General features: G+C 36.3%; 1 pseudogene; it reads right to left on the bottom strand.

Moving 5' to 3' along the window:
* Positions 1 to 818: 818 nt before the first annotated feature.
* LOC116859375 lies at positions 819 to 1,717 on the bottom strand (annotated as a pseudogene).
* Positions 1,718 to 21,829: the final 20,112 nt, after the last annotated feature.

Genomic DNA, 21,829 nt, shown 5'->3' on the forward strand with positions numbered 1-21,829 from the left:
GAGTTGGATGTGGGGCATATTCCCAGGAGTGTGAGATCATGACCTGAGCCAAAGGCAGAGGCTTAATCCACTGAGCCACTCAGGTGCCCCTTTAAGTTGTTATTCAATCTTGACCCTGTACATTATTTTACTTCTTTCTCTCTTACATTTGCAGTGGTCTCTTGTAGCTCCTATATCCCAATCATACAAATTAGCTGAATATCAAGGGTACTTCATAGTGTTACATTTAAAAAATCTCATGCATAATGCCAAAGCTATCTTAATAGTCCAGGGAAACATAAAAAATACTTAAGAAAAAAATTACATGTATTTATATATACAGCATTTGGCCTTTAGTTCACTAGTGTGGCATTTTTTTTTTTTTAAGATGAACTAGTAATATAATGAAAAGAATTTCTTGACACACAGAGTTAGCTCCTTTGATCTGAATGTGCTCAAGAGAAAGCAGGATAACTTATTTGAAAAGAGCTATAGAGAGAATTACAAGTCATAGATTACATGCTATTCTTTATTTATGGATATTCACTTTTTGACAAGTTGTGACCTTTCTTCTTATCAAACTAAGTGTGATGTGAAATGGTTAGGAATGTTTCATAATCCACAATGTCAGAATTGAGCTCTCAGGAAAAGGAAAAAACAGGCTGTACTCAAAACTAGTTTGAGCACAGAAGTACAGAAAAAAGTAAGGAAATAAGGTGTATTATAATAAAGAACATTGGGGAAGTCAGGATACACTATCTTATTTGATATCTGTACAGATTGAGAAATCAGTCAAAACCCTCAATTCATCTCTTGCTTTCTGAGGTAGTTGTAATATGTCACAGCTTTCTCATGGAATTTTTCACTTCTGCATTCCTCAGTGTGTAGATGAGTGGGTTGAGAAAAGGGGTCCCAATAGTATAAAATACGGACACCATCTTGTCTATGGGGAAAGTGGATGGGGGATGTGCATATATGAATATACATGGACCAAAGAATAAGACTACTATGATGATGTGAGAAGTGCAAGTCGAGAGAGCTTTCTTCCTCCCTTCTGCACTGTGCTTTCACAATGAATGCAAGATGACAATGTATGAGATCATCAGAAACACAAAACTGCTTGTGCAAATGGTCCTGCTATTAGACACCCATTCCAGGTTGATCATGTAGTTTTGCATGCAAGCAAATTTTAGCAAGGGCTGCAAATCACAGCAGTAATGATCAATCAAATTGGGTCCACAGAAAGGCAATTTCAAGGCCAGGGCAATCTCAGCTATAGAATGGATAAAAGCCCGTATCCATGCAATAACAATCAAGATGATGCAGACCTGCCATGTCATAATGGTTGGGTAATGTAATGGCTTGCAGATGGCCACATAACAATCAGCAGCCATGAGGATGAGGACAAAGATCTCCATGCATCCAAAGAAATGTAAGGCAAAGACTTGAATCATGCACTCATTGTAAGTTATGATTCTTTTTGCGAAGAGTGAATCCACAATTAGTCTGGGGGCTGTGGATGTTGAGAAGCAGGAGTCAGCAAGGGACAAATAAAATGGGAAAAAGTACATGGGGCTCCCACGTGTCCAGCTGGACTTGATGGTCACAATAATCTGCAAATTCCTATCATGTTTCCCACATATAAAATGAAGAAGATTACAAATACCATTTTCTTTTTCATAGGATCTTGGGTCAATCCTAACAGTATGAACTTAGTTATGCTGTTATTTTGTTGCATAATTTCAGGCAAAGTGGAGAAAGCACAGGTTAGAAATAATTAATCTGCAAAGAAAGAAATATTATAAAATGAGTACTCCATTTGAAGGTCAAATCCATATTCTTCATCATGTATGTGCTACTTACCCACATGTAATCCCTACCTTCCATGTTTTCTTCTGAATAAAGTGCAAATCATAATATTTACTTATAATCTACTCACCTGATTGCTTATGGAAACGATGAAATATATCATTAATGAAAGAGTACCTAATTCTTCAGCCATAAAAATATTAAATTATGGGATTTGGATTGAGACGGTGTCTTTCTGAATTGGATGTCTTTCTTGAGTTTATACCAAAGACCCATCAGGTTGGAATGTTGCCAAGTGGAGAAAACTCATTCATGATTTACATAATGCCTTTTATAATACTTGAACCTGGTAATTTGGTTATAAAATATCTTATCATAAATATTCTGAACATTCAAAGAATGATGTAGAAACTTTGATAGTGTTTCCCTTAATGAAACCTAAGAGAGAAAAAGAGCAAGAGAGAGAGAAAGAAATAATATTTTAGTAGTGAACATTCCTTCAACTGGTCCAGTCCATATTGAAATTTATTTTAATCTGTTAGTTTATTTCCTGTTACTTTAACTCTCAATAATTTCTAGTTGTTTGTAGTTTTAAATTCAGCTTCTATAAAACTTTGTTCTTTTGAAATTATTCTTCACCTTGTTCAGTATATTAATGGGTCTCTCAGAAAATTTTCTTAAGACATAAAGAGAGACTCAGACTAAATAAAATATAAATAGAGAACATTCGGCATAAAGCAAAATACTTCTTTTTTTCCAAAGTTCATGCTACTTTAAGCACCAGGGATTTAGAAGATGAACTAAGGAAGTTCCAAGTCATAGCAGAAACTTTTCAATAGAATTCTTGGAATCTATATCCTTGCGTGTCCCATACCCTGACTTTAGTAAGAGAAGATAGAAACAGGAAGGGAGCTAATATTTATTTATAGATGCCAAATGGTGGAATAATCTTCTCCATCCTCATCACAGATATTTTCCACATACTAAAACAATTACAAGCACAAGTGCCAAAGCATTTAAGTATATTTACAACATGTGTTCCAGACAAAAGCAAAATTTTCTCAAATATAGATTTCAAAGATCAATCTTTAAAAACACAGTGTTTAGGGTACCTGGATGGCTCAGTCAGTTATTGTCTGACTCTGGATTTCCACTCAGCTCATGATTTCAGGGTTGTGAGATAGAGCCCCACGCCAGGTTCTGTGTCTTGTGTGGACCCTGCTTAAGATTCTCTCTCTTCCTCGCCTTCTGCCCCTTCCCCTGCTCTCACACACACTCTCCCTCTCTCTCTCTAAATAAGTAAAATCTTTTTAAAAAACCAAACTGTGCAAATGAAAATGGGCCAAATAATTGATTTCAAAAGAAACTTCTTATTAAAAATGTGGAAAGATAATAAATTTCATTCATATCTAAATACATTCAAATATAAATTCCAACTATATATCTTTTCACTTATTAGATTAATAAATTGACCTTTTTGATAAATGTATTTTTATTTTTTTAAGATTTTATTTACTTATTTAATAGAGAGAGGACACAGCACGGGGAGCAGCAAGCAGAGGAGAGGGAGAAGCAGAATCCCTGCTCGGCAGGGAGCCAGATGCTGGGCTCAATCCCATGACCCTGATATCATGACCTAAGTGAAAGGCAGATGTGTAACCTACTGAACCACTCAAGTGCCCCATTGATAAATGTATCCTAACAAACACTACTGAAAATGATGTGGGAAACAATGGATCCCACATATTTTTGGTAGGAGTTTAAGGGGGTGCAATTTCTTGGGGAGTGATTTTCATTGCTGAGGATATTTCAATGGCACTTAGACACAGGTCTAGTGATTCCATTTGCTGCAAATAATCTCACAGACACAAAGATAATCACAGCAGTCCTTTCCAAGTTGGAAAAGGGGAAGAAACAACTTCAAGCCCATCAGAAAGGAAGCTAAATGAATCAGGGATGCTATTTTATGCAATCATCAATAAAAAGGAGGTGGAGAGATATATGCAGTGGTTTCTAAAATATGTTGAAAAGTGATAGAGTTCAGTACTCTATGCAGAGGATGGTAGTATAATCATTATCAGAAGAATAATATATCACACACACGAACACAGACTCATATCATATCATTGTATTTAAGAGAGTACCAAACTTACATAATATTTGTGGATTCAGGGGCCCCTGGGTGGCTCAGTGGGTTAAAGCCTCTGCTTTCAGCTCAGGTCATGATCCCAGGGTCCTGGGATTGAGCCCCACATTGGGGGGGGGTGTCTCTGCTCAGCAGGGAGCCTGCTTCCCCCTCTCTTTCTGCCTGTCCCTCTGCCTACTTGTGATCTCTCTCTCTGTCAAATAAATAAATAAAATCTTTAAAAGAATATTTTTGGATTCAGGATGGGGAAAATTTTTTTTTTTTTTTTTGGACTCAAAGTTAGGAGGATGACCTGCATTTTAAAATATCCCTTTTGGTATTGAAAATATGTCATAATCATGGTGCATTAAAAATAAAGCTTTTAGAAACCTCTTAAAAGAAATTAAAAAAAATAAATAAAAATTAAAAAAAATAATACTCAACAATAAAAATAACCTAATTAAAAAAAAAAGAAACCTTCTCTTAGTAGATGGTTTGCTAATCACCGGTTCATATTACCGGTTATATTACCGGTTCATAACAACTGCCTTCTGACATAGGCTGCAGGGACAGCAATATTCCCAGGGCCAGAGTAAGATTTAAATATGTGTCAGAGAGTGAGTCACTGTAGAGGCAGTTCTGGACTCACGGCTCTTAACCACATCATGCCCCAACCACACTGCCATTCACTACAGGTTCCCTTGCATTCTTTGGAGTTTACCAAATATGTTCTTTGTCCAGCTCTTCAGCAACAGGAATGAAAATTGTCTGTTGTTTCTAACAGTTAAGTATAATAAAAATACATCTATTTATCTATGTATTGATCCATCTGTCAGTCTATCATCTATCTATTTGGTAGAGATAGACAGATGTTTGTATAGTTCACACAATCATAAATATACCAGTGACATACATTTCAACAAAGCAACATAAGGAAGGGAATTTTCATCTGTTCATTGATGAATTTGACATCCAGAAGAAAGTATATATTTAATAATGAATTTTCATAAAGTGAATGAAAGAATTAAGAGAATTTCTTATTGATATAATCCAGTAGCGTTTGGTCCTATTCAATATGTGATTACCACAGAAAAAGGAAGCCTGCTCCATCCCAAAGTAAAATCATAATCTCCATGGAGCATTTTCTGGACACTCAGATATTATTTCTATTTGCTTATCTCTCCACCCGGAGCTTCTGTGCATTTCTTTAATTCCATCTTCTCAGTTTCAATTGTAAAGCTCTTCTAGAAAATTCCCTAAATTTTCTATCCTTCCACAGATACCTTTTATGCATTAGATGCACATTGTAGCATTGATCAAATTAATTTTCTCAGAGTATTAAAAACAATTAAGTTTTTCCTAAAACAAATCTTACCAGTTTTGATAAAAGCTTTTGCAAAGGATAGGGTGTTATAGCATACTCTTTTCGTCTCAAGGTAATTTGGCCACACTTCATTCAAATGAGAATTTTAAAAAAAAATGTGTTTTTAAAATTCCATCCCATCTCTTTTGATGTCACTGTGGCTCAGGTTCTCACACACATGCCAGAAGACAAAGTTTGTCCTCGATCCATCCCACACTTTCTGAAACCCACCCTCACATGTAATTTTGACAGGCAAAGGCTTCCCTTCTGCCTTTCCTGCACTAATATTCAAACATGAATGATGCAAAATATAGGAGTCTAGGGAAGGTCATTCCCTAAAGTGTTCTTTCCCTTTTAACTAAGAAGCATTAGCTAGATATGAGAACAAAATTAATCTTCAATATGTATTATTAGATTATGGGGAAAAGGGTGATCAATTCTTTTAAGGGGTTTATTTGGGCCACAAATGACCTATTTTGACTATAATAAAAACAAAACAAAACAGTGATTATCTAGTTATCTAGTGGCCAGGACATGGTTTCTGATACCATTATCAAAGGAAATGAATCAGGATTTCTTAAAGAAATGGCTGATTCTAAGCCTGTGGCAGGGAATGTAGGAGATGAACTGGAATGTCCTGTAATTCTAGAAGGTAAAGAAGTGTTAATACACACACACACACACACACACACACACACACAAAGTAAGCTCACACTGTGATGAGAATATGCCAAAGGAACACAAAAGCCAATAGAAAGAGTCTCCAGTGCTAAAACTTGGAAAAGATTTGAGGAAAAAAATAAATGACACTGAATTGAAATATTACTCATAGTTTAAAAACTCTGTAAATTCATGATGATATAAACAAGAAATAGGGGATGATAGATAAAGTTCCCATAAAAATAATTCATAATGATTTTTTATAGGTACTCTGCTCTTAAACATTGTAAGACGACACTCAATCTCTTATTTGTGGGCTGTACACAAGGGAGCGTCTTCCAACAGGCTCACTGTGGAATGGGACAGAGGGAGTAATTTATGGAGGAGAAATATGGAAGACACTACCTCAATGAGGTGATCAAGTTTAACATTAATGTTGATGAGTCACACTGAAAGTACATATTCCCGGGGTGCCTGGGTGGCTCAATGGGTTAAAGCCTCTGCCTTCAGCTCAGGTCATGATCCCAGGGTCTGGGGATCAAGCCCCGCATCGGGCGCTCTGCTCAGCAGGGAGCCCACTTCCTCCTCTCTCTCTGCCTGCCTCTCTGCCTACTTGCGATCTCTGTCAAATAAATAAATAAAATCTTAAAAAAAAAAAAGAAAGTACATATTCCTTAACAGGATGTGATGCAAATGGCACTTTGCCTCTGTGACCTTTCTCCCAATAACCCATAAGTCCAGTCCAGTCTTGAGTAAAATAACAGACAAACCCTAAATGAAGGTTTTTATATAAAATGTTTGTCTAGTTCTGCTCAAAATTGTCAATTTCATCAAAAACAAGAAAAGTTCAGAGGTGCCTGATTTGTTCAGTTGATTAAGCCTCTGACTCTTGTTTTAGGCTCAGGTTATGATCTCAGGGTCCTGGGATTGAGCCCTTCATGGGGCTCCAAAGTCAGCAGGGAGTTTGCCTCTCTGCCTCTCTCACCCTCTGCTTTCCTTCTGCTTGAGCTCTCTCTCTCTCTCTCAAATAAAGAAAAAAAAAACAGAAAAGTTAAGAAAACACATATTATGATGGGCACTGAGTAAACTATAGATTTTTATTTTTTTATATTTTATTTCTTTATTTATTTGTCAGAGAGAGATGGGGAGAAAGAGACAAGCCAGGGGAGCATGGGCACAGGAGGAAGCAAGCTCCCCACTAACTGGAAAGCCCATTGCTAGACTTATTTCAGGACCCTAGGATCATGATCTGAGCTGAAGGCACACACTTAACCTACTAAGGCATCCTTAGAATTGTTGAATCATATTTTGCCCACCTGAAACTAATCTAATATGTTAATCATACTTGAAATAAATAAATACAAGAACATTAGGAGAAATTGTCACTGTCTGGAGCTCCTGAAGAAGACATGACAACTGATTGCATTGTGGTATCTTGATAAGATTCTGGAGAAGAAAAACAATATTTGTTAAAATCAAAGTGACCTGATAAAAGTATGGATATTAGTTTAAAATAATGTGTTTGCCTAAAGTGAATTAGTTGTGACAATTGTACTATACTATGTAAGATGGTAACAGGGGAAACTGAGTGCAGAGCATATGGGAACTCTGCATCATTTCTACAATTTCCCTGTAAATATAAACTTGTTATAAAATATAGTTTACTAGATATAACAACTTATTTCATTTAATATGTCATTAAAGTTTATCCATCTTGTAGCAGGAGTCAGAAATTTCTTCTTTTTCCATGCTGAATAATATTCCATTGTACATGTACCACAAAATCTGCACAGTCTATGCCCCATTTTGAGTCTAAAGAAACTGCTATAAACCAGTAAAAGCTAATGTCGCAGTTCAGGTCCATAGGCAGGAGGCTCCTTAGGTCAGGAAGAGTTAATGTGTCAGTGTGCAGGTCATCAGACAGGAAGAGCTAAGGGTTCAGTTTGAAGGCTCTTAGGCAGGAAAGTTCCCTCTTACTCAGGGGACATTAGCTTTTTGAAATTTTCAGGCCTTTCTTTGGTTGAATGAAGACCCTACTTTAGTGAGAACAAATTAATTTACTCAGTCTAGCAATTCAAAAATTAGTATCTTCTGGAAAAATTTCATAGTCACAACCTAAAATAATAGTCAAACAAATATTTGAGCACCCTGTGGTCTAGGTGAGTTAACACATAAAATCAGTCAGTACAAGTTTATTTCTTAACCATCTAGCTCTTATACACATATATCATTAAACTATACCTAATCTCCAAGTAAAGAAAGCATGTGGAGCCTGGGTGGCTCAGTTGGTTAAGCGTCTGCCTTTGGCTCAGAGTCCTGGGATTTAGACCCATGTTGGGCTCTCTGCTCAGAGGGGAACCTGCTTCTCTCTCTCTCTCTCTCTCTGCCTGCCTCTCTGCCTGCTTGAGCTCTCTGTCCCTCTGTCAAATAAATAAATAAATAAAATGTTTAAAGAAAAACAAAGACAGACAACACAAGGTCAGAATTCCACCTAATATCATACAACTCTCCTGCATACAACTGAAAATGCACTAAAACCTCTACAAGAAAGAAAGGCAATTTTTGGGGAGTGATTTTTACTTTCTCCTTGATATTCAGTAAGTTAAATACTATGACATGAAATTAAAATAGTAAAATGCTATGACAGAAAGTCAATATATTTTCTGTTACATAATGAGGTAGCAAGAAAGGGAAGAAAACTAAGATGTGTGTGTGTGTGTGTGTGTGTGTGTATAAAACAAATATTTATACTATAAGGAGTAAATATAATAACTACAGTATTCATTTTTATAACAGTCACATGGTTAATTTATAATTTCTTCTGTTACTCCTTCTATATTCAATGTGCCTTCAGCAAGCACAAAGGCTGGTCATGGTTCTTTAGTTAGTGGGGTGACACAAACTTTCATTTCTGAAGGGTCTGGGTCCTTAGTAGTTCTGCCTTGATTGGTTTGTTGTAGTTTTCTGTTGAAGTTAACACAGAGCATGGTGATACTAAGAGTAGTCCTATGGGATCTCCTATATTTTAGATATACTCTTTCTTATCTCCATTGCGGAATAGTAGTCCAATTTCCCCTTTGTTGCCATGATAGATCACTCCAGCCAGTACAGGAACTTATTTCTTTACTATTTATACTATTTATTGATTCAAAGGCACGAACTGCCCAAAGTATTCAGGCAGCAGTATTGACTCTGTTTAGTAGGATCTTGTTGTGTCTCATGCTGGAAGAATTTATCCTTTTGGAATTAAGGCTTAGAAGCAAGAAAAACATAAGTTAATGGAAACAGGAATGAAACATTTTGTTAGTCATTCATTAAGGGCGTTATGAGTGGTGGCTCTCCCATTTCTATCCTTTGATTACAGGACCTGGCTATTGGAGGAACAGCAACATGTATTGGATGCTGATTCAGAGCATATATGACCTTCCATAGAACTGAAGACTCTTGCTCCAACCCTGGAAGGTATTGCTACCTAGTTCATACTATAACTAATTTGGAAAAAGTCATTCAAACATTTTATCATGCCAGTTGTTTCAAGATAGGGGGAAATATGGTAACAACACCGAATTCCATGAGCATGGGACCATTGTGGTACTTCATTTGCTGTGAAGTGAGACCATTGATTAGAGGAAAAACTGTGTAATACTATAATGGTAGATAACAAATTCTCATGAATTATTCTCATGATGAGCTCATGAGTCCATCAAATGAAGGTAGGAGTGGCTAGGAATAAGACTGACTTAATGCACAAAATGGTTCATCTTATCCACTTAATTATTAAAATCCTCCTCTGCTGGTGACCTCTTGGTGAGCATTCACAAGGGACAAATATAACTTTGTGTGTTTTTACTCATTCAGAAAAGTATGGAAATATGGCTCTTCTTCAGATTGTCTTATTACTAATTTTTCAATGATTTATTTTTCATGTTCCTGACCATTCAGCCAAACCATTGGTCAGAACCCATAAATTAGTATACATTGTACTTCTGGCTCTCTCCAAGAAAATGAACACCAGGTGCATTGCTTAAATCTCTACCCATTGAAGGAATTTCCCATCCCCACTGACCTTCAAGGTTTTTTTAGAATGGGGCTGTGTTGCTGCTTCTATTCACTTTTGACCTGTATCTATATATCACTGCAGAATTTTCTGTCCATCAGGCCCAAATCTTTTCTTCTTATGTCAATTGATCATAGTGAACTGCCCATAAGGCCTTGGGTTCAGGCTGAGGGAGAGAAGGCATGGTATCAAAAGTGAGGACCATGAGCATTTGGGTATTTCTTCATGTAACCATTTGTTCAGTTCCCTCTTGGGCCAGAAGTTCTGTGCAGACATCCCTACTTATGTGGGGAGAGTAAAGTTTTTCATGATGCCCAATGGATTCCTGAAACTATGGGTAGTGCCAAACACCATTATAGTATGTTTTTTCTATACCTGCATATCTGTGATAAAGTTATATTATAAATTAGGCACAGTAAGGGATTAATAACAATAATAATAAAACAGAAAAATTATAACAACAAACTGTAACAAAAGTTATCTGAATATACTCTCTCTCTCTCAAAAAACCTGATTGTACTGTATATACCCTTTTTCCTGTGATGATGTGATATGATAAAATGTCATTGTGATGAGATGAAGTGAGGTAAATGACACAAGCATTGTGTTGTAGCATTAGGCTACTATTTATCTTCTGCAGTATGTCAGAAGGAGGATCATCAACTTCTGAAAACATGGAAGGGAAAACTGTATATTAGGACACTATTCTATCTGATAAAGGAGTGCTGCTTTGCACACCCAACTTTATGGCTCTATGAATCAGAAAACACCAAGTTCATGATGAGCAATTCTTGTTTCACAGAAATTTAATGGCCCATTTAAGTGTTTAGTCCCCGCTAAGGCCTGGTTGCAGGGCAAGAGTAATTTCTCAAAAAGAGAGTAATTATCTGTAGAGGATGGCAGCACTTTGCTCCAAAATCCTGAGGGCCTGCACTGCAATTCATATATGGAGAACTGCCAAACACCCCAACAACATTCCTTTCTTCCACTGATACATGAAATACTATAAGACGTGCAGAATCCTAACATCCATGTGGATTAGCAGCTTGGGTCACAGTCTGGACCTATGGCGGAAACTTTTCCTTTTTCTGAGCTCCATGCAAACTAGCAACTTCTTGAGTTACTTGATAAATAGGCCAGAGTAAAACACCCAAATGAAGAACACATTGCTTCCCCAATCCAAAGGAGCCTATTGGGCATTATGCATCTTTTGGTGTTGGAGAGGATAGATGGACCAAGATAGGGATGTATTTATTCCTTCACCTTAAAAGGGATATATTTTGTTTTGTTTTATTTAAGTTTAAGTTAGTTCACATAGAGTATATTAATTTGGGGGTAGAATTTAATGATTCATCAGTCACATATAATGCCCAGTTCTCATTACATGAAGCATCCTCCTTAATGTCCATTATCCAATTACCCTATCACCCTACCTACCTCCCTTCCAGTAATTTTGTTTTGTTCACTATAGTTAGGTATGTCTTATAGTTCGTCTGCCTTTGTTTTTATCCTATTGTGTTTCTAACTAACCCAGATCAAGTAAGACTTGAATAGGCTTCCTCTCTATTTGACATCTAGGAACACCTTCATAAACTAGCCAACACTGTTAGTCTGCTTATATGGATTATTCTGATTTCTGTTTGAATCTTCTGTCCTTTATGGGAAGCCTGTTCACCTTGCCTTTAAGGTTGTTGAGTGCTACCACTTGGCCACTATTATCTAGAATCAAATACCTCTCACTGCATTGGGATTTTGCAGTTTAGGTATAATAAAGATCTGGTCTGCAGAAAGTAGTGATTAGAGAGGTTTTCAAGGATGCTGGGACTGGTCTAACAAATTTATTTCTCAGGGCCATATGGAAGGTATGTCTTCTGGATCCTCCAAGAGGGATTAAGTAGATCTTAAATGACAAATCCATTCTAACATTCCAATCTTCCTATGCCTTTAAATCTCTCCCTTTCTGTTAAACCAAGGAGATTGGCATTTCTAATTTGATTACTGTGGACCACCTTTTGTTTCACACTTTAGCCACCAAGTAGAAAAATGGTTAGCTTTTCCTCATTTCCCAGCTGCAACATTAAATCAAAAATCTCTTCTTAGTGAACCTATATCAAGAAATTTGGCTGGATTGATTTTATGTTTCTTCCATCATTATTTTACATCTATTTTTATAAATTAGGAAACTCAGGTAGTTATTCTGGAGTGTAATGTGATTCTCATGGGTAACACTCAGTATATGACTTTTTTTTTCTTTTCAGCGTAACAGTATTCATTGTTTTTGCACCACACCCATTGCTCCATGCAATACATGCCCTCCTTAATACCTCTCCAATACCCACCACCTGGATCCCCCAACCTCCCACCCCTCACCCCTTCAAAACCCTCAGGTTTTTTTTTCAGAGTCCATAGTCTCTCATGGTTCACCTCCCCTTCCAATTTCTCACAACTCCCTTCTCCTCTCCATCCCCCCATGTCCTCCATGTTATTTGTTATGCTCTGCAAATAAGTGAAACCGTATGATGATTGACTCTCTCTGCTTGACTTATTTCACTCAGCATAATCTCTTCCAATCCCGTCCATGTTGCTACAAAAGTTGGATATTCCTCCTTTCTGATGGAGGCATAATACTCCATAGTGTCTATGGACCACATCTTCCTTATCCATTTGTCCGTTGAAGGGCATCTTGGTTCTTTCCACAGTTTGGCGACCGTGGCCATTGCTGCTATAAACATTGGGGTACAGATGGCCCTTCTTTTCACTACATCTGTATCTTTGGGGTGAATACCCTTTAAGGGGTCTTCTGAGACTCATGTACTATTATAGGTCTTGGAGAAAAGAGGGTAGTGGGGGTGGTCCTGAGGAGAATCATCCCCTTTTTGTAGGGCAACTGCCTGGGTGGGGGGGCTCTATAGTTTCCCTAAGTAATGTCGAGTTAATCCTTCAGACTAAGAAGGAGAAGTCACATCAACTGTCAAAGAGGGATCGTCATCATTGTTTCCTCATTCTCCCAGTAATCTAAGGAAGAATCTGGTTTTCATCCATGACTTCTTTCTCAAGTATTTAGCCCATGTCAAGTTCTTCTGCTTATACTCTTAAATATTTATTAAACTCTTCTATCTCTTGGTGTTAGATTGCCTTCCCTAGATACAGATTATGAGATGAGAATTTTCATGAAGGTGATTTATCAGGACAAAAGTTGAGGGAAACTGACTACACTACAGGAGGAAGGTTATGGTCCCAACTGGGGCTGGAGCCACAGGAACTTTGGGGTATATATTGTAATACAGGACTGGGTCCACCTTGAGTCAAAGCATCAGTTTGTCATTCTTTGGCTCCTATTCAGTCCCAGGATAGCAGACATAGACCTTAATTTTGTTCTGGGGCAAATATACTGAGAAAATGGGGCAATGAGTTCTGAGCTGTTAATATCCCAGACTAATAACAGCTGGGACATTGGAGGATTGAAGGGAAGTGGAGATGGACACAGAAGTGCCTCCACATTCTTCATCCTCATAGGCATCACTAGATTTCAGGCTCCATTCTTTCACACCCAAATCATTTCAGTAACATTCTGCTGCCACTCTATTTCCCTTTATTACATTTCCCACAGTGATAACCCATATATTCACCATGCAAACTCAAATCAATCCTGATCCCTCACTGTTTCAAAAGGTCTTCCAATATTTGTCCCATGGTGTTTAGCAGTATGCTTATTTATTTATTTATTTTTAAGATTTTATGTATCTGACAGATAGAGCAAGAGAACACAAGCAGAGGGTATAGCAGAGGGAAAGGAAGAAGCAGGTTTTCCATTGAGCAGGGAACCTGATGCCTGGCTCCATCCCAGGCCCCTGGGATCATTACCCAAGCCAAAGGCAGAAGCTTAACCATCTGAGCCACCCACTACAAAAACTTTTAGGTAACATTTCATTATGAAAAGTTATAAAAACAAAACTCACTACAAAAGTGAGATAATTACCACTATTATTTTATACTTCTTTTATACAGAAAGATATGCAAACATAGAGAAATTATGGATTCTGTCGAAGATCAAGAAGATAATAAAATGTAGAGCCACAATTAGATCAAATTATACTTGTTAACTTTTTTCTACTAATTTTTTGATTCTTTCCTTACATTTTTATGTTATAATAAACAATGTTGAACTAGGAATCTCCTTTTGGCATGGCATAATAATTATAATGACTTTAATTGTCCTTCACAGGCAAGTGTACATGAAGCAATATCATTAACAGACACAGACACACACACACACACGCACACACACACACACACGTGCATTGGAATCCCTAAATATTTATACAAATGTGGTGGTCTTTTCAATGAACAACACCTTTACCGTGGCCTCTTATGGAGCCCTATTTCCTTCCTTCCCGTCCCCTTTCAAGAGCGGGACTCCAGATTTTTCTGAACAATGTTGAAAATGACTACCATAGTGGTTAAGTGTCTTGTATTGGCTTGAAAACCAGAGAAACTAGATTGGAATCTTGCCTTTTGCACTTGTGACTTTCTTTTTCCAGGGTATATTTCTTGGCAACTTACATTCTTGTTTCCTCTTTTATAAAATGAGAATTATCATATCAATATCCCAGGTGTTATGAGAATTGATTGAGGGAACATATATGAACATACCCACCACATTATTGTGGGAACACAAAAGATTTTTACTTTTTTTTTTTGTTTTGTTACTGTGTATGCAACTAGGTTATAGGAAGAATTGGTATTTTGAGTGAAATACAGGGAAAAAAATAAACCATGCAATAAGGCGAGGAAGAGTCATCTCCCCAATTTTAATTTTCAAGAAGCCACAGAGGCTCATATTATCCATGGCCATTAACCTCAGGAAGGACTATCTCTGGTGATGCTTATATTAAATGACTGATGATTTATGTCCTTTATTATTGATATTTATGTCTTTTTTGTGTGTGGAGTATATTTACATTTGATTTTCATGCTCATGATTAGTCTTTAATGTTAATGTTCTCATGGCAAAAGAAAGTGGATGGTGTCAAAGAGCTGGTTCTTGCAGATTGTGTAATCATTATGAGCCTCAAATTTTTCATTTGCCAAATTAGGCTAATGATATTTACCAACTATCTTTTGAAGAATTGGTGTGAGGATAAAATATTACTTTATTTGACTAGTGTTGAAAGATAATGATTATTACATATAGAAAGTTCCAATCTCTCTCTCTCTCTTTTTTTTTTTTTTAAGTATAGGGATAAAGGGAACATTCCTCAACTTCATAAAATCTCTCTATGAAAAACCCACACCAAATATCATTTTCAATGGGGAAAAGCTGACAGCCTTCCCAGGAACATGACAGGGATGCCCACTCTTGCCATTATTGTTCAACATAGTACTAGAAGTCCTAGCAACAGCAATGAGACAACAAAAATAAATAAAAGGTATTCATGGAGCACTGAGTGCAGTGCACAAACATTGAATCTTGGAACACTGAAAAAAATAAAATTTAAAAAATGCTCAACATAAAAAAAATAAATAAAAGGTATTCAGATTGACAAAGAAGTAATCAAATTGTCTTCACAGATGACGCGGCACTTTATATGGAAAACCCAAAAGACTACCCCCGCAAATTACTAGAACTCATACAGCAATTCAGTAATGTGGCAGGATACAAAATCAATGCACAGAAATCAGTTGCTTTCTTATACACTAACAATGAAAATACAGAAAGGGAAATTAGAGAATCAATTCCATTTACTATACCACCAAGAACCGTAAGATACCTTGGAATAAATCTAACCAAAGAGGTAAAGGATCTGTTCTCGAGGAACTACAGAACACTCATGAAAGAAATTGAAGAAGATACAAAGAGATGGAAAAGCATTCCATGCTCATGGACTGGAAGAATAAACATTGTTAAACTGTCTATACTGCCCAGAGCAATCCATACTTTCAATGATATCCCAATCAGAAAGTACCGATCTTTAAGATGCTTCAATGCTACTGAAAAACTTACCTTATAGTCTTAGATTATATTAATGATGTTTAGGTTTATGAGATATAATTCCATTTTCAAATTGACCTCTTCTAGGAAACGTTCAGTATGAAATATATGAAACACTCAGACATGGACTATTTCCATAATCCAATAACCAATCAACAGTTTTTGAGAAAGTGTTTCTATTAGTCTAAAACTTTTCTTCTAGCCTAAAGCCTCAGAATTCTTCATAGAAAATCTGGGATTTGAATTTAGAAAGAATTATTTTGAAACACTATGGAGAAATGACGTGCAGATGTTTCTGGTCCCATAGGCAAGAGGCAATAAATGTGGAGGAAACACTTTCAAATGGATCATTCCTACCCTAATGAATCTTGCTCTGGAAGATTTTCATCTGGCACTGCATGGATATTTTAAGAGGTTTTCATAAATATTCAAGGACCTTGGCTTATAGCTGCTGCTTTTTTCCTTTGGAATAATTATCTGCTTTGGTGGAAATGTTTTGACTTAGAAGCAAATATTCTGAAGAGTCTTGTTAGAGAAACACCCAATTTTGAATAGGGAATTGCATTTCCTGTACTTGGGACCCACACATGCAAAAATCCTCTTTCTCTTTACAACTTTGGTTTCGTTCGTTCCTTTCTTTCTTTCTTTCTTCCTTCCTTCCTTTCTTTTTCTTTTTCTTTTTTTTTTTCTTTCTTTTTTTGGAAAACGAATGCCTGCATAGGTTGAGTATTTATTATCAAGGTATGGCAATCGTATTGTAGGTATGGTATGGGTGACATCAGTACTGGCATTCTTAGGAATGGAATGATAAAATATCAAGGACTTGGTTTACAATTCTCAGAAAGCAACAACAACAAAACAAACAAAAAATAAATAAGCCCATGTGGAATGAGGGAAAGTGCAATGAGATGAAATAGGAATAATAATATGTTGATAATTGTTGAATCTGGATAACGGTGGAAGGGACTTCTTTTTTTTTTTTTTTAAAGATTTTATTTATTTATTTGAGAGAGAGACAGTGAGAGAGAGCATGAGCAAGGAGAAGGTCAGAGAGACAAGCAGACTCCCCGCGGAGCCGGGAGCCCGATGTGGGACTCGATCCCGGGACTCCAGGATCATGACCTGAGCTGAAGGCAGTCGTCCAACCAACTGAGCCACCCAGGTGTCCCTGGAAGGGACTTCTTAAAGAGTTTTTTTTTTTTTTTTTTTAATCAGGCTCATAGTATTTATTAACAAAAACAATTGCCTTTAACTTTTAAAAATATTTATTTGTTTGTTCATTTATTTTATTATGTTAGTCACCTTAGAGTACATCATTAGTTTTTGATGTAGTGTTACATGATTCATTGTTTGTATGTAATACCCAGTTCTCCATGCAATACATGCTCTCCTTGATATCCATCACTGGGTTAACCCATTCCCCTCAACCTCACCCCTCTAAAATCCTCATTTTGTTTCCCAGAGTCTATAGTCTCTCATGGTTCATCTCCCTCTCTGATCTCTTCCCCTTCATTTTCCCCTTCCCTCTCCTAATGTCCTCGATGCTACCCCTCATGTTCCACATATAAGTAATCCATATGATAATTGGCTTCCTCTGTTTGACTTATTTCACTTAGCTTAATCCCCTCCAGTTCCATCTATGTCAGTGCAAATGGTTGGTATTCATCCTTTCTGATGGCTGAGTAATATTCCATTGTATATATGGGCCGCATCTTCTTTATCCATTCATGTGTTGAAGGGCATCACAGTTACTTCTACAGTTTGGGTATTCTGGATGTTGTTGCTATAAACATTGGGGTGCATGTGCTCCTTCTTTTCACTATATCTGATTCTTAATGACAGTCATTGTTCTACTTTTTTTCTATGAAATTGATCACTAGATTTGAATGGGATTTTTTTTTTTTTTTTTGGAGGGAGTTAGATATACTGGTAAGTTTTTTTGGCAATATAATTATTTTTTTGAGATTATTTTATTATTTTATTTTATTTTACATGTAATCAAATGCAACCTTGTAAGTATGTGGTTTGATGAGTTTTGATAAATTTATATATTCACATAGCAATTAAAAAATTCAAGATCTAGAATACTTTCATTAACCCAGAAAGATCTGTCATGCTTCATTTCAGTTAATTCTCTCAGATTCAACTACTGTCCTAATTGGCACCACTCTGTTTTAGTGTTGCTTTTCTTTAACTTCATATAAATTGAATCATATCATTTACTAGCAGTGCATGGTCTCTTTGTTCCAGAATTTAACATATTGATGTATGTATCATTAGTCCATTACTTTTCTTTGCTGAAGATTATTTTCTCTCTCACCAACTTCTGCCATTCAAGTGCAGTGTATTTTCCTTTAATGTGATTGTTTAATTTGGGGGAATAAGTTCATCTTATTGTAGTTTACTTTTCTGTCTCCTTCTTAACTTCTATTTTTTTGTTCCATATACTTTTGAACTAATGAAGTAGATTTCTTTTTTTTTCTCTTATTCAATATTCTCTTCTTCTTAACAGCTTTTTAAATAATAGATTATATTTTCTTCAGCAGTTTCAGGTTCATCTGGAAGTTGGCAGAAGCTATGGATATTTCCTTCATCTCCTCTGATTACAAAATAGGCAGAGGGACAGGATAGACATTTTCCAAATACATATAAATTGCCAACAGCATGTCAAAAGAAGCTCAACATCACTTGTCATGAGAGAAATGTAAATCAAAATCATAATGAGATATCACTTCACTTCCGTTAGAATGACCAGTATTAAGACAAGAGATAAGGAATGTTGGTGAAGATGTGAAGAAAAAGGATCCCATGTATACTATTGACGGGTATGTGAATTGGTATAGTCATTATGGAGAAAAGTACAAAGTTTCTTCAAAAATATTAAAATAGTACTACATTCCATTAGTCTTACTCTTGGGTATAATCTAAAGGATCTCAAATCATGATTGTGTAGAGCTTTCTGAATTCTCAGTTTCATTGCATCATATTTATAGTAGTCAAGGAGTGGATATAACCTCATCCTTGACTGATGAATCAATATAGGAAATATGGGACATATATTATTCAGACTTTAAATAGAGGAAAATTCTTCCATTGACAATAACATAGATGGAGCTGGAGGAATTGATGTTAAGTGAAACAAGCAGGAATAGAAAGAGAAATATTGCATGATCTCACTTATATGTGGAAATGATATAGTTCAATTCACAGAAGTAGAGAATAGAATAGTGGTTACCAGGGGCTAGGTATTGGAGGAAATGGAGAGATGTTGGCCCAAGGGTGCATGGTTTCAGTTATGCAGAATGAAGAAGTTCTAGACATTTAATATATAGCATGGCCACTATACTTAATACCATAACCTATACTTAAAATTGCAAAAAAGGAGAGATCTAAATTAAAACTTCTTACAAACACACACATACACACATACATACACACACACATAATTTTTGTATATCAACATGACAACTTTGGGACACTAGTGCAGTCACTAAACTTCACAACATCCCAAAAGCAAAAAGTAATGAGAACACTGAAAACATGATATCGTTTTTGTTTTTTTTTAATTTTTAAATTTATTTTCAATGTAACAGTATTCATTGTTTTTGCACCACACCCAGTGCTCCATGCAATCCGTGCCCTCTCCAATACCCACCACCTTCAAAACCCTCAGGTTGTCTTTCAGAGTCCATAGTCTCTCATGGTTCACCTCCCCTTCCAATTTCCCTCAACTCCCTTCTCCTCTCCATCTCCCCTTGTCCTCCATGCTATTTGTTATGCTCCACAAATAAGTAAAACCATATGATAATTGACTCTCTCTGCTTGACTTATTTCACTCAGCATAACCTCTTCTAGTCCCGTCCATGTTGCTACAAAAGTTGGATATTCCTCCTTTCTGATGGAGGCATAAGACTCCATAGTGTCTATGGACCACATCTTCCTTACCCATTTGTCCATTGAAGGGCATCTTGGTTCCTGCCACAGTTTGGCGACCATGGTCATTGCTGCTATAAACATTGGGGTACAGATGGCCCTTCTTTTCACTACATCTGTATCTTTGGGGTAAATACCCAGTAGTGCAATTGCAGGGTCATAGGGAAGCTCTATTTTTAATTTCTTAAGGAATCTCCACACTGTTCTCCAAAGTGGCTGCACCAACTTGTATTCTCACCAACATGATATCTTAATGAATTTATTTTAAAATAATCTTTGACTGGATGAAGCTATTGGTATTGAAAATGTTTTTCAGGTAAACAATGAAGAAAAGCATTAAAATGAAATGGAATCTTGTCTCAGTTACTAAGGATGTGGTGAACTTGAATACACTGATATCAATGATTGTATTTATTTATTTGTTTGTTTGTTTGTTTGTTTTTATTTAAATTTCTGTTAGTTACATACATTGTGATAATAATTACAGGTGTACAAATGAGTCATTCAATACATACCACACCCAATGCTCATCACAATTGTACTCCTCCAGCCCTATTTTGTATTTAACTCATTGTCCTACCCACCCCCTCTCTGGTAACCATCAGTTTGTTTTCTATAGTTAAGAATATCTTTCTTGATTTGTCCCCCCTCTCTGTTTTTCCCTGTACTGATTTATTTTGGTTTTTTATTTTTATTTTCACATGAGTGAAATCATATGGTATTTGTCTTTCTCTGACTGAATTGTTTCACTTAGCATAATACTCTCTGGCTCCATTCTTGTCATGGAAAATGCAAGATCTCATTTCTCATTCTTGTTTATGAATAATATTACATTATGTATGTGTGTGTGTATCTATCTATAGATAGATAGATGATAGATAGATAGATACACACACATACACAAATACATAAGCTATCTTTATCCAATTCATCATTCTATGGATACTTGGGCTATTTCCATAATTTGGCTACAGTAGATAATGCTGTTATAAACATTGGGTTGCACGTATAACCTTGAGTTTGTATTTTTTTACTCTCTGAAATCAGTGAATCTAACCTTTGGCCTGCCCTAATTCAAAGTATAACTGCTAATCTGCTCTGCTTGCTACGACCATCAAAATTTTATTGCCAATTCTAACATCACAATACACACTACACTTTGACTAGAAAAGAACAGAAAAAGAAAGCAGCTTCCTGCTGCAAAAGTAGGGTCTCTCTAACTCCATTAACTAGAGACAAGTATAGTGAGTAGTTCTGAATGCCTCTTCTACTTTCTTTTATTTCACTGATACCACCCACATTTAAATGAAATAATATACACTTTTTTTCCCTTTAAAATAAGTTTTACCTTCTGGTACTTCAATCTCAGTTTATGTTTTATCTATGCTGTATTGCAAGTCTTATTTAGTCTTGACAGCATATATTGTTTTGTTTTTTCCCTCTTAGATCTGTAGAAGTCTCTTGTTTTAGCTCCTATTTACCAATTATGTAGATTAGCTGAATATCTCTAGGACTTTGTAATACTACATTTAAAAATCTCAGGGGCACCTGCGTGGCTCAGTGGGTTAAATCCTCTGCCTTTGGCTCAGGTCATGATCCCAGGATCCTGGGATCAAGCCCTGCATCAGGCTCTCTGCTTGGTGGGGACCCTGCTTCCCCCTCTCTCCCTGCCTGCCTCTCTGCCTACTTATGATATCTGTCTGTCAAATAAATGAACAAAATCTAAATAAATAAATAAAATAAAAATCTCATATACAATGCCTCAGTTATCTCAATGGTCAAAGAAAACAATGAGGAAAAAATTATTTAAGAAAAAATACATATAGTTATATGTGTGTGTGTGTGTGTGTATACACACACACACACAAACATATGTATATGGTCTTTTGGCCTTTGATTCACTAGAATGCA

Source organism: Lontra canadensis, unplaced genomic scaffold (assembly GCF_010015895.1).
Source record: "Lontra canadensis isolate GAN:19392208 unplaced genomic scaffold, GSC_riverotter_1.0 scaffold154, whole genome shotgun sequence".
Lineage (NCBI taxonomy): Eukaryota > Metazoa > Chordata > Mammalia > Carnivora > Mustelidae > Lontra > Lontra canadensis.